Source organism: Oncorhynchus masou, chromosome 7 (genome assembly GCF_036934945.1).
Source record: "Oncorhynchus masou masou isolate Uvic2021 chromosome 7, UVic_Omas_1.1, whole genome shotgun sequence".
NCBI lineage: Eukaryota > Metazoa > Chordata > Actinopteri > Salmoniformes > Salmonidae > Oncorhynchus > Oncorhynchus masou.
In genome coordinates, this window is record NC_088218.1 from 23,065,802 (window position 1) to 23,078,093 (window position 12,292).

The 12,292-nt window shown below is 45.4% G+C and overlaps 1 protein-coding gene across 1 annotated transcript in view; it reads right to left on the bottom strand.

Moving 5' to 3' along the window:
- The window catches only part of LOC135543524 (transmembrane protein 198-B-like), a 21,431-nt gene extending 9,524 nt beyond the window's left edge, over window positions 1-11,907 (bottom strand). The window contains exon 1 of the mRNA XM_064970861.1: window positions 11,590-11,907. The gene's annotated coding sequence lies outside the window, so the exon portion shown is untranslated. The remainder of the gene's footprint in view (window positions 1-11,589) is intronic.
- Between the last annotated feature and the right edge of the window lie 385 nt (window positions 11,908-12,292).

Genomic DNA, 12,292 nt, shown 5'->3' on the forward strand with positions numbered 1-12,292 from the left:
TCAGCCCGATACATTTTAAACAACATATTTAGTGTACTTAGCACAGGGAAGATCATAACAATACCTCTTTAATTATTTGTCTACAAACTACCTTTTCCATCTTTAGACCACATTTGATTCATTCGAAATCAAGGCACATGGACTTTGTTTGAACTTTATTAATCAAATCGGCTGCAAGCCGATGCCAAAACTAGAGGCTGGTGTGAAAGTGTGGAATAGTGCCAGATCCTAAATTTAGTCCCCGCCATTTAAACTCCATATGGAGTGTCTATACACTGGTGATTACCTGGACAGGGTGGAAACTGCAAACACACTCATTGAATGGCTTTCCACATCATATCTTATTTTTAGAACAGAATCGAATTTGGTAACTGGCGGTTTTCCTGGTCAGGTCACAGGTTCAGGGCAAACTCAGGATCTCAGAATATTTTTTATTTTTTTATTTATTTCACCTTTATTTAACCAGGTAGGCAAGTTGAGAACAAGTTCTCATTTACAATTGCGACCTGGCCAAGATAAAGCAAAGCAGTTTCACACATACAACGACACAGAGTTACACATGGAGCAAAACAAACATACAGTCAATAATACAGTATAAACAAGTCTATATACGATGTGAGCAAATGAGGTGAGATAAGGGAGGTAAAGGCAAAAAAAAAGGCCATGGTGGCAAAGTAAATACAATATAGCAAGTAAAACACTGGAATGGTAGATTTGCAGTGGAAGAATGTGCAAAGTAGAAATAAAAATAATGAGGTGCAAAGGAGCAAAATAAATAAATTAAATACAGTAGGGAAAGAGGTAGTTGTTTGGGCTAAAATATCATATGATAGAGGGCAATGTGGTGTGGATAAAACCATGGTATTTATATACTGTAGGTGCTGTGAAGTGTAGCAGCCAATCCTGTGAGATGGGTGGAGTCTGTCCACTGCCCAGCAGCATCATGTTCTAGTCTAGCAGACATCCAGCTGGCCTGTGTGTGTGTGTGTGTGTGTGTGTGTGTGTGTACTGTCGATGACTTCCCCTCAGCCAGTGGGGCAACCAGAGCAGACAGCTGTACTTGCTGACATCATCTCATCTGACAGATGCTCCAATCTACTCAACCATATGTTAACAGACAGCATTAATATAGCTGCTGTGAACACCTCTTATGTGGTGTCTGCTGGTGTGGACAAATTAGAGACTTCACTGAATGGACTGTGGGCTTTACAGGTCAACCTTGTCATAGGAAAATGACATAAGCATATGTGGGAAAAAAGGCACGTTGACAACATTATACTGTACCTGCCTCCCACTTCTACTCACAAATGAATGTTCAAAAGGCACAATATGAATACATTTTGATACATTTGTTACCCCTATTCCACTATTTTCTGACACATTTTTAGTCATGAATCTTGTTCTGGAGGCAGCTCTGCAGAGTGGTCACTAGCAGGCACAGCCACAAAGTTATGAAATCTGATTTTAAACCCAACCCTAACCACACTGCTAACCCTCACACACACACACCTCTCCTCTCCTTCTGGTCAAACCTGCTCCCTCTCTCTCTCTCAATTCAGTTCAATTCAATTCAAAGGGCTTTATTGGCATGGAAAGCCAGCATAAGGGTTTGTGCTCAGGCTATAATCACCTCTAGACTGAGGGTTTGTGCTCTCTCTCTCTCTCTCTCTCTCTACTCATTCCAGGGTTTTACTTTATTTGTACTATTTTCTACATTGTAGAATAATAGTGAAGACACCAAAACTATGAAATAACACACGTGGAATAATGTAGTAACCAAAAAAGTGTTAAACAAATCAAAACACATTTTAGATTCTAGCCACCCTTTGCCTCGATGACAGCTTTGCACACTCTTGGCATTCTCTCAACCAGCTTCGTGAGGTATTCACCTGGAATTTATTTCAATTAACAGGTGTGCCTTTTTTGAAAGTTAATTTGTGGAATTTCTTTCCTTCTTAATGTGTTTGTGCCAATCAGTTGTGTTGTGACAAAGTAGGGGTGGTCTACAGAAGATAGGTATTCCGACGCAAAAACCACAGTCACAAAAACCATCAAGCGCTGCGATGAAACCGGCTCTCATGAGGACCGCCACAGGGAAGGAAGACCCAGTGATACCTCTGATGCAGAGGATACGTTCATTAGAGTTACTGGCCTCAGAAGTTGCAGCCCAAATCAATTCTTCACGGTTCAAGTAACAGACACATCTCAACATCAACTGTTCAGAGGAGACTGCGTGAATTAGGCCTTCATGGTCAAATTGCTGTAAAGGACACCACTACTAAAGGACACCAATAATAAGAAGAGACTTGCTTGGGCAAAGAAACATGAGCAATGGACATTAGACCAGTGGAAATCTGTCCTTTGGTCTGATGAGTCCAAATGTAGATTTTTGGTTCCAACCACCGTGTCGCAGAGTAGGTGAATGGATGATCTCCGCATGTGTAGTTCCCACCGTGAAGCATGGAGGAGGAGGTGTGATGGTGCTTTGCTGGTGACACTGTCCATGATTCATTTAGACTTCAAGGCACACTTAACCAGCATAGACACAGCATTCTGCAGCGATACACCATCCCATCTGGTTTGTGCTTAGTGGGACTATCATTTGTTTTTCAACAGCACAATGACCAGGCTGTGTAAGGGCTATTTGACCAAGAAGGAGAGTGATGGAGTGCTGTATCAAATGACCTGGCCTCTACAATCACCCGACCTCAACCCAATTGAGATGGTTTGGGATGAGTTGGACCGCAGAGTGAAGGAAAAGCAGCCAACAAGTGCTCAGCATATGTGGGAACTCCTTCAAGATCGTTGGAAAAGCATTCCAGGTGAAGCTGGTTGACAGAATGCCAAGCGTGTACAAAGTTGCCTTGATGACAAAGGGTGGTTACTTTGAACAATCTAAAAATATATTTATTTGCTTAACACTTTTTTAGTTACTACATGATCCCATATGTGTTATTTCATAGTTTTGATGTCCTCACTATTTTTCTGCATTGTAGAAAATAGTAAAAATAAAGAAAAACCCTGGAATGAGTAGGTGTCCAAACTTTTGACTGGTACTGTATATATATATATATAAATATGTATGTATGTGTGTGTGTACAGAGGGATGACAGTGAAAGGGGTGGGATCTCTCAGTATAATAGTCCTGCCATTTCAGATTGATTCTAGTGGGGGCAAAGAGAGGGGCGAGGAGGGACAGGAAGCCATGGCTTTGTCAGCCCCAGATCATCCTGCTGAGTGCCTCAGCTCTTAGCAACATGGAGATGAATATGTTTGACTGTATGTGCGTGTGTGTGTGTCTGCAACGCTCATAAGCCTCATTCACAAACAGGACCAATCTCTATAGTACTCTCTGAGAGAGTTGCACTTAGCTGCTTCTACACCTGCATTGCTTGCTGTTTGGGGTTTTAGGCTGATGTAAAAAGGGGCTTTATAAATACATTTGATTGATTGACTGATGTGTGGCACCACAGTGTAGTGACTGACTGTGTGTTTAGGATGGAAATCTCAGTGCTTCTGTATAAATGTCACCAAAGCCTTCAAAAAGAGGGCCGACGAACAACGGGGGTGAGAATTCTGACAGAGTCTTCCGTCAGTCATTTAGATACAACAATGATCAGTACTGAATGTTGTATGTGGGTGACTGTATTTCTGCGTCTGTGCCACAGTCGTCGCTAGCCAAAGCGTGTACCAAATAAGTAGCCCAGTGAATGACTGGAGATACGCTGACACACTCACAGTCCGGATCCCCCCCCACCCCCACCCCACACACACACTGCCCACTCAAGCCTCCTCCTCTTCCTGCAAAGCTGTTGTCGTGCTCCAGCCTGGCAGTGCAGTCTGGAGGTGATGTGCTGACTGGTGACTAGCCACAACCCACCATACAGGAACTGGACTCGCTCCAGTCTCCCCACACACAACCAGCAGGACATCGGCTGCATCCCAAATGGCACTCTATTCCCAATATACTGCACTTCTTTTGACCTGAACCCAGTGCACTAAATAGAGAATAGAGTGCCATTTAGTACGCAGACATAATATATTACTCATCCTCCTACGGCTCCACAGACACCTTTTGGTATATGTTTAAGGACAGTATGTACCTTGGTGTGTGTTGGAGGGAGAGGGATGTGTGTGTGTGTGTGTGTGTGTGTGAGTGGCTGCCTCCATTACTCCATTAGCAGATTGCACTAACCCATTTAGTCATCTCAGTGTTCTTGTCAATACAAATGTGTCACTACAGATGACAGTCTCTCTCTTTCTCACAATTACACAGTGTCGTGAGAAGAACACCAGAGGACATGTCACCATGTATGATCATCCCACTGTGGTGAGTGGGCAACAGCAATAGCTGTGACACATGTGATACCCAGCACAGGCTTGGCTTCCAATGCCAACCATATTTAACTTTTTATTTAAACTAGGCGAGTCAGTAAAGAACACATTGTTATTTACAATGATGGCCTAACCCCCCGGCCAAACCCGGACGACGCTGGGCCAATTGTGCGCAGCCCTGTGGGACTCCCAATCACAGCCGGATGTGACACAGCCTGGATTCGAACCGGGGGTTGTTGCACTGAGATGCAGTGTCTTAGGGAGCCATATAGCATAACTCTCATATGTACGACCCCACATACACTCTACGTCCCTTTGTAGCATTTCCCAAGAACATGGGGTGAGAGCAGGAAGTGAATTACATGAATGAGACCTGAGACGACACAGCAGAAAGAAAAGAAAGGGTGAATAGAGAGTGAAAAAGGAGAACAAGAAAAAGAAAGATAGAAGGCCAGATCTAACCAATGGGCTCCCCATTCCCCAGTGTTAGCTTACATAACCACTTCATAATGCATTACTCACTGTGTTACTGCTGCTGTGGGCTTTCGTCTGTCGCTGCTACTAAATGTTTTTTATAGACTTCATCAGATGTTTTCCCACTGTGTTACTGCTGCTGTGGGCTTTAGTCTGTCGCTGCTACTAAATGTATTTTATAGACTTCATCAGATGTTTTCCCACTGTGTTACTGCTACTGTGGGCTTTAGTCTGTCGCTGCTACTAAATGTATTTTATAGACTTCATCAGATGTTTTCCCACTGTGTTACTGCTGCTGTGGGCTTTAGTCTGTCGCTGCTACTAAATGTTTTTTATAGACTTCATCAGATGTTTTCCCACTGTGTTACTGCTGCTGTGGGCTTTAGTCTGTCGCTGCTACTAAATGTATTTTATAGACTTCATCAGATGTTTTCCCACTGTGTTACTGCTGCTGTGGGATCTGGTCTGTCGCTGCTACTAAATGTCTTTTATAGACTTCATCAGATGTTTTCCCACTGTGTTACTGCTGCTGTGGGATCTGGTCTGTCGCTGCTACTAAATGTCTTTTATAGACTTCATCAGATGTTTTCCCACTGTGTTACTGCTGCTGTGGGATCTGGTCTGTCGCTGCTACTAAATGTCTTCATAGGGTCGACCAGATGATCTTGCACTGTTTTGGAGCTAGGAGGACAATTAGTGTGCTTTTCAAAAAATACAATGAAGCAAGCGCACATTTTCTTCAGGAAATATACACTTTCACGTTCTATTTCTTCCATCGGGTGTAACTATATTTTTGTGTCCAATCACACAGTCGCACAGATACAAACTATTTTGCCGGTTGCGTTCGTTTTTTTGCTTCCGATCTCCTCCTTCATCAACTTTATAATCAGTAGTCTGATCGAGTAAGATTGCATCATTCCATTCTCTCGTTTCCTCGGTCTCTCCCTTCCCCTAATCGGTAGCAACTAATATCTTTGGGTTCGCGGGTCTTATCTCTTTTTCTCTCCCCAATTGAATTAAGGGCACAACCTAGAGCAGCAGACACGAGGTTATGTAGAACATTTTGAGATCAATGAAGCCTGGCTGGTCCCAGATCTGTTTCTGCTCTTTTGCCAACTCCTTATGGAATGTTTGGCATAACAATGACACCAAAGGAGTTGGCAAGAGCAGAAACAGATCTGGGACCAGCCAGGCTAGGATGAATGTATGATGCCCACGTAACTGAAGGAAGGCCAATGAACTACTGTGAGAATTCCGTGAGGTGTGTGGGACAGACCGAGCTCACAGATTTAGATCGCACACTTCCTATCAGAGACACTTTCCGACGAAGAGCTACAACTCGTGGAATTGGACACAATGGTTTAGCGGCGATAACAGTGACAGTTATCAATCAATATAGCTGTTCAATTCAACCCTGAACCTCTAAAGCCGCCCGCACATGTCGATCAATATCCATCACTGATGTCTGACTGACTGTGGTCGCTGTGGAAACGCGACAGGCTGTGCCGCCGTGGTAACTAGGACAGCTGTGGTGGCAAGAAAGATCATTGGTGTGTATGTCAACACCATAGAGAGGGCACGGTGAGAGACAGTATCTCATGTGTTTCCCCCACACACAGTCCCGTAAGAGCCAGGCTGCTGTGTCGGGGCACCATAGGGACAATGAGAAACACTTGAGGGGGCAGTAGATAGTGATTCAACTAAAATGTCAAATTCTACCAGAGAAAGGAGACATGGTGTTAGACTTGGCCACTTCAGGCTCGTTGTTAGCCTATTGATTTGTCCTGCGGCTCTGGGTTTGATACTAGGCCCAGGCAGAGCTTCTCCGTGGAGGCCCAGGCAGAGTGGTGTGGACCTGGGTTAGACGAGGATGTCTGGCCTTGGGATCACCTGGTTAGTCGTTGGCCCAAAGGTGGCACATAATGGACAAAATACACTGCTCAAAAAAATAAAGGGAACACTTAAACAACACAATGTAACTCCAAGTCAATCACATTTCTGTGAAATCAAACTGTCCACTTAGGAAGCAACACTGATTGACAATAAATTTCACATGCTGTTGTGCAAATGGAATAGACAACAGGTGGAAATTATAGGCATTTAGCAAGACACCCCCAATAAAGGAGTGGTTCTGCAGGTGGGGACCACAGACCACTTCTCAGGTCCTATGCTTCCTGGCTGATGTTTTGGTCACTTTTGAATGCTGCCGGTGCTTTCACTCTAGTGGTAGCATGAGACGGAGTCTACAACCCACACAAGTGGCTCAGGTAGTGCAGCTCATCCAGGATGGCACATCAATGCGAGATGTGGCAAGAAGGTTTGCTGTATCTGTCAGCGTAGTGTCCAGAGCATGGAGGCGCTACCAGGAGACAGGCCAGTACATCAGGAGACGTGGAGGAGGCCGTAGGAGGGCAACAACCCAGCAACAGGACCGCTACCTCCGCCTTTGTGCAAGTAGGAGCAGGAGGAGCACTGCCAGAGCCCTGCAAAATGACCTCCAGCAGGCCACAAATGTGCATGTGTCTGCTCAAACGGTCAGAAACAGACTCCATGAGGGTGGTATGAGGTCCCGACGTCCACAGGTGGGGGTTGTGCTTACAGCCCAACACCGTGCAGGACGTTTGGCATTTGCCAGAGAACACCAAGATTGGCAAATTCGCCACTGGCGCCCTGTGCTCTTCACAGATGAAAGCAGGTTCACACTGAGCACGTGACAGACGTGACAGTCTGGAGACGCCGTGGAGAACGTTCTGCTGCCTGCAACATCCTCCAGCATGACCAGTTTGGCGGTGGGTCAGTCATGGTGTGGCATTTCTTTGGGGGGCCGCACAGCCCTCCATGTGCTCGCCAGAGGTAGCCTGACTGCCATGAGGTACCGAGATGAGATCCTCAGACCCCTTGTGAGACCATATGCTGGTGTGGTTGGCCCTGGGTTCCTCCTAATGCAAGACAATGCTAGACCTCATGTGGCTGGAGTGTGTCAGCAGTTCCTGCAAGAGGAAGGCATTGATGCTATGGACTGGTCCGCCCATTCCCCAGACCTGAATCCAATTGAGCACATCTGGGACATCATGTCTCGCTCCATCCACCAACGCCACGTTGCACCACAGACTGTCCAGGAGTTGGCGGATGCTTTAGTCCAGGTCTGGGAGGAGATCCCTCAGGAGACCATCCGCCACCTCATCAGGAGCATGCCCAGGCATTGTAGGGAGGTCATACAGGCAAGTGGAGGCCACACATACTACTGAGCCTCATTTTGACTTGTTTTAAGGACATTACATCAAAGTTGGATCAGCCTGTAGTGTGGTTTTCCACTTTAATTTTGAGTGTGACTCCAAATCCAGACCTCCATGGGTTGATAAATTTGATTTCGATTGATAATTTTTGTCTGATTTTGTTGTCAGCACATTCAACTATGTAAAGAAAAAGGTATTTAATAAGAATTTCATTCATTCAGATCTAGGATGTATTATTTTAGTGTTCCCTTTATTTTTTGAGCAGTGTATATAGGATCCTATTTCAGTAAATCCTGCCTGGTATAGCAGATAATGGCATAGTGACAGCCACTGTCACGTAAACCCAACTGGCTCTCATCAATGGGTCAGCTAGCCCATCAGACTGGATGGACTAGAAATCTCTTCATTCTGCCCATAAAAGGAGTGATGGTGGGGTGGATCCGGGGGCAGATAGAGAGAGCGATGGGTTTATCTATGAGAGCTTTGTGTGTCAGCGGACATGGCCATGAATGCTACCAATTGTTTCCCCCAGCAGACTGCGGAGGCTGCAGCTCCTACACACTCTCTGGGATGGAGTTCCTTTGGAGTCGTTAATGAACTGAACAGACCACTTAACGCATCTCTCAAAGAGACCCAGGCAGTCTGGTGGGAATCTAAGGGAGTCGAATTCCTTCTGTGTGTGGACCTAGAGGTGACTCGCAGTGGTTTTATTATTCACATAGAAAAGAGTCTCTCGCTCTACTGACTCTTCTAATTGAATCGACTCACCTGTATCTGTTCACGAGGCCAAATGATTCAGGTCCAGAAACAAGGGCTAGACCTCAGGCAGTTGTAAAACTAAATCCAGCATATTACTGTTTGTGCTCTTCATACTTATGATTCGGGTTAGTCCCAGTCTGTGTCAGTCTGATCTGGTGTGTGTGTGTTCTGAACGTAGACAGATAATGTGATTGGGACCTGCTATCTGTATGTGTAGCCAGGGGGAAGGACAGCAGAGGACTGGATGAATGCTATTACACAGCCCTCGTGCATCCACACTCTCTCATCAATTCACCTCCCTTTCCCTTATTCACGCTCTCCATCTCGGTCTGTATCCCACACCTTTTATATTGCGTCTTCTGCCATCACTCCTTCGTACATGTGCATCCCATTCCCCCATCTCTTATCACGTCTCTTCGTTCTCTCTGTTCTTCTTCCTCCATGTCCCTCGCCTCGAGTGTGAACGCTGTTATTAGTCTTTACCTCGCGTCGTCATTGTTACATAACTGGGACAGTTGACCAACAAAGCCTCCCGTCTCCACACCGTCTTCAAGACGCTCCCGCAGTGTACGCCCCTCGGTGTTCACGACACTTCCTCCTCACTGAACCCCTACTCCACTCTCTCCCTGTGCACCCCGAGGAAGGAGTTCGATAAGATCCCCAAAAACATCCCACCCTTGATCATTCAGGAACGGTATCTTGCGGCATGATGATTCAGCTCGCCACATCCTCATCCCTCTATACTCTCAAACGTGTGTTTCCTCTCCTCGTCTCTTCTCTTTTCTTCGGTTTGAAATGCATGACTGGATGATTTGTTCCTCGAATTCAGAGGCGATGATGGGAAGGGAATGAGAGGAAGTCGTGCACTTAAACTACTGCCAGCCTGACACTTAGCCATCATTCGACCACACACAGGACACAATAAAGGTATCTCTCTCTCTCTCTCTCTCCCCGAATTAAGTCATTTCATTTAACGCAACAATCTAAAAAAATATCTCAGCAGCTCATCAGGACATGGGATTAGAGCATCATAGCTACGCTCATCTCCATAATTAAAACAAATTCCTTAATCTCCATAAATCTGTGTACAAAAAGGTCACTCACAGAAATAGAGTATTTCAGAATGTAAAACGAATCACTTGTCTGATAAGCAATACGATTGTGTGCATGTCGTGGAAAGACTTCTGCTTTTCAAGTTCCTTAATTCAGGCTGCACACTCATATGACCCTGACCTCTAAACTAACACCTTCAAATAACAACACAGCAACGACTTCTGTCGTCAATCAATCAATCCTCTTCATGAACACCCTCATCAATGGAGCTATCCTGAAATTCAATCAACGCACTGATTAATTAATGGAATAAATCCCATGCAATTAGACTTGTTTTTGCTGTCAAAAGAACAATGCTTCCATTGGTCGATATGACAACACATGACAGTTAGGATGCCAATAAAAGGTCACGATGAGGACAGACAGACAGCGCTAATTAGATGGTCACTCAGCCACAGTGCTTTGGTCCTATGTAGGTCTATTGACATTGACTGGTGCTGCCTGGCCTGTTCTGAGAAGGGGTTGGAATTGAAGGGGTTGGAATTTCCAATTGGATCAGTGTCGGGGCAGGTTTGTTTTCAGGGCACGGCTGTTCCACTGCTGCCATGGAAATCAATGGGCAAACGTGCCTCTCAATCTCCTCCACTGACAAACACGTGTACTCACGCACACACGCACACACACACACACACACCTTTCCATGTGTTATAGCCTGCGATTTCTCTGGAAGACAGATGTTCACACTAGGACACAGAATCTACACGAAACATGAGAAATATGGAGAGAGATAGAAAGAGAGAGCGAGAGCGGCTAAGAAAGAGCAAGAGATATGAAACGAGAGAGACACAGACGCCAGATTGTTGTCAACAAGGCTCAAGATGCTGTCTGTTTGTTTTTCCTCTAGGATCATTCAAACCAGTGTGCACCACCAACAGGCTAAGGAAAACCTCACGGCGGGAAGGCTGTGGGGCTGACAGATTGACTCCCACACTAGAATAATAACACACAGACAGCCATACACTGATATCCTGTCTGTTAGGCGACAGAGCAGGAGGTATTATCTTCAACGTGTTTACCCTGTGACTCAATAGCAACTGTAGGCTTTCTTTCCACAACATACCAGTGAGAACTAAAGACTTTGTTTCCCTGAGCTAATAGCCTAGGTGTTTAGCTCAGTGGGCTATTCCACAGCATTGAGGTGCGCAAACGACCTGGGCTGAAACCCAGTCAGTCACTCACACCTCCAGAGGCTCAGCCTACCTATCTATTTAGACTGGATGTATGGCGGTGGCATTTCCCTGGTTTGCGCTTTATAATAGATTATGCTAGGTTGACTTCCCAAAGGGTCTACACCACATTTGTATTGTAATGTAACGGACAATGACCCCGTGATAGAAGCACCATTGACTGGAATGGAATCTTTGCACACTTGTGCTTTGTGGACAACATGGACAATGCAGGAATGAAATGATGATGGAATTGATGCTATAGTGCCGTCGGACTTGTAGAGGTCTGGCCTAATTAATTAGACGTAAACAACCATTCCGTAGGATCAAATAATGCAACATCTTTCATTTGAAATGAGCGACCGAACCAATTGCCATCGCAATTGCCATTGAGTAGCTAGTCCAGTGGGAAATGGTTCGGCCTGGGATGCCCGCGGCATGGAATGTCCACTCGAATGGTTCCTATGGTGAACAAATAAAGAGGCGACCCGTCCGCGGCAACTCACCATCGAAAAGCCTCAGCATCCTACGAAGCACTGCCCCAACCATTCTGTCCGCATCTTGTCCAAAAACGACTCATTCGGCGTCCCTCATTTTGATGCTCACTCCCTGTGAATATGATAGACAAGTCAAAGCCCACAAGGGCGCGACCGATGGTCCTAGCTTCTCCAGTTAATCCAATGTAGCCAGGCACACAAGACAACTGTAGCCTAATTCAAAAATATACAGTGACTAGTCTACATTTATATAACATATACTATACTTGTATAGCATCATCTTAGAGATGTACCCTACATCTTCGTCCAATCCACATTCGAGGCTTTGCAGAGTGCCGACAAAAATAATAATGAGCTACCAGAGTGTACGGAGGAGGCATATCGCATCAATAAACAAATCGCATGCCGGGGCATACCATTCTAGGGAAAAGTGCAGGGCTGGATGGATGAGGATAAGAGGGAGGAAGCGCTCGAGGACAAGATATGGAGGGCAGTGGGCCCGACTCATGTGAGATGTTCTGCGTACACTTTTTTTGTTGAACTATTCTAAACATCAACTAAATACATCCAGTGTTCGGAGTTGCCTTACGTAGCTGTGGCTGTGGTCCATATAGGCTACTTAATAAATATGTCTAGGTTGGCTATGGGCCTATAATATAGCCCACATGTGAGATGTAAAATGTAGGCCTTAACATCCATAAAACTGCCGACA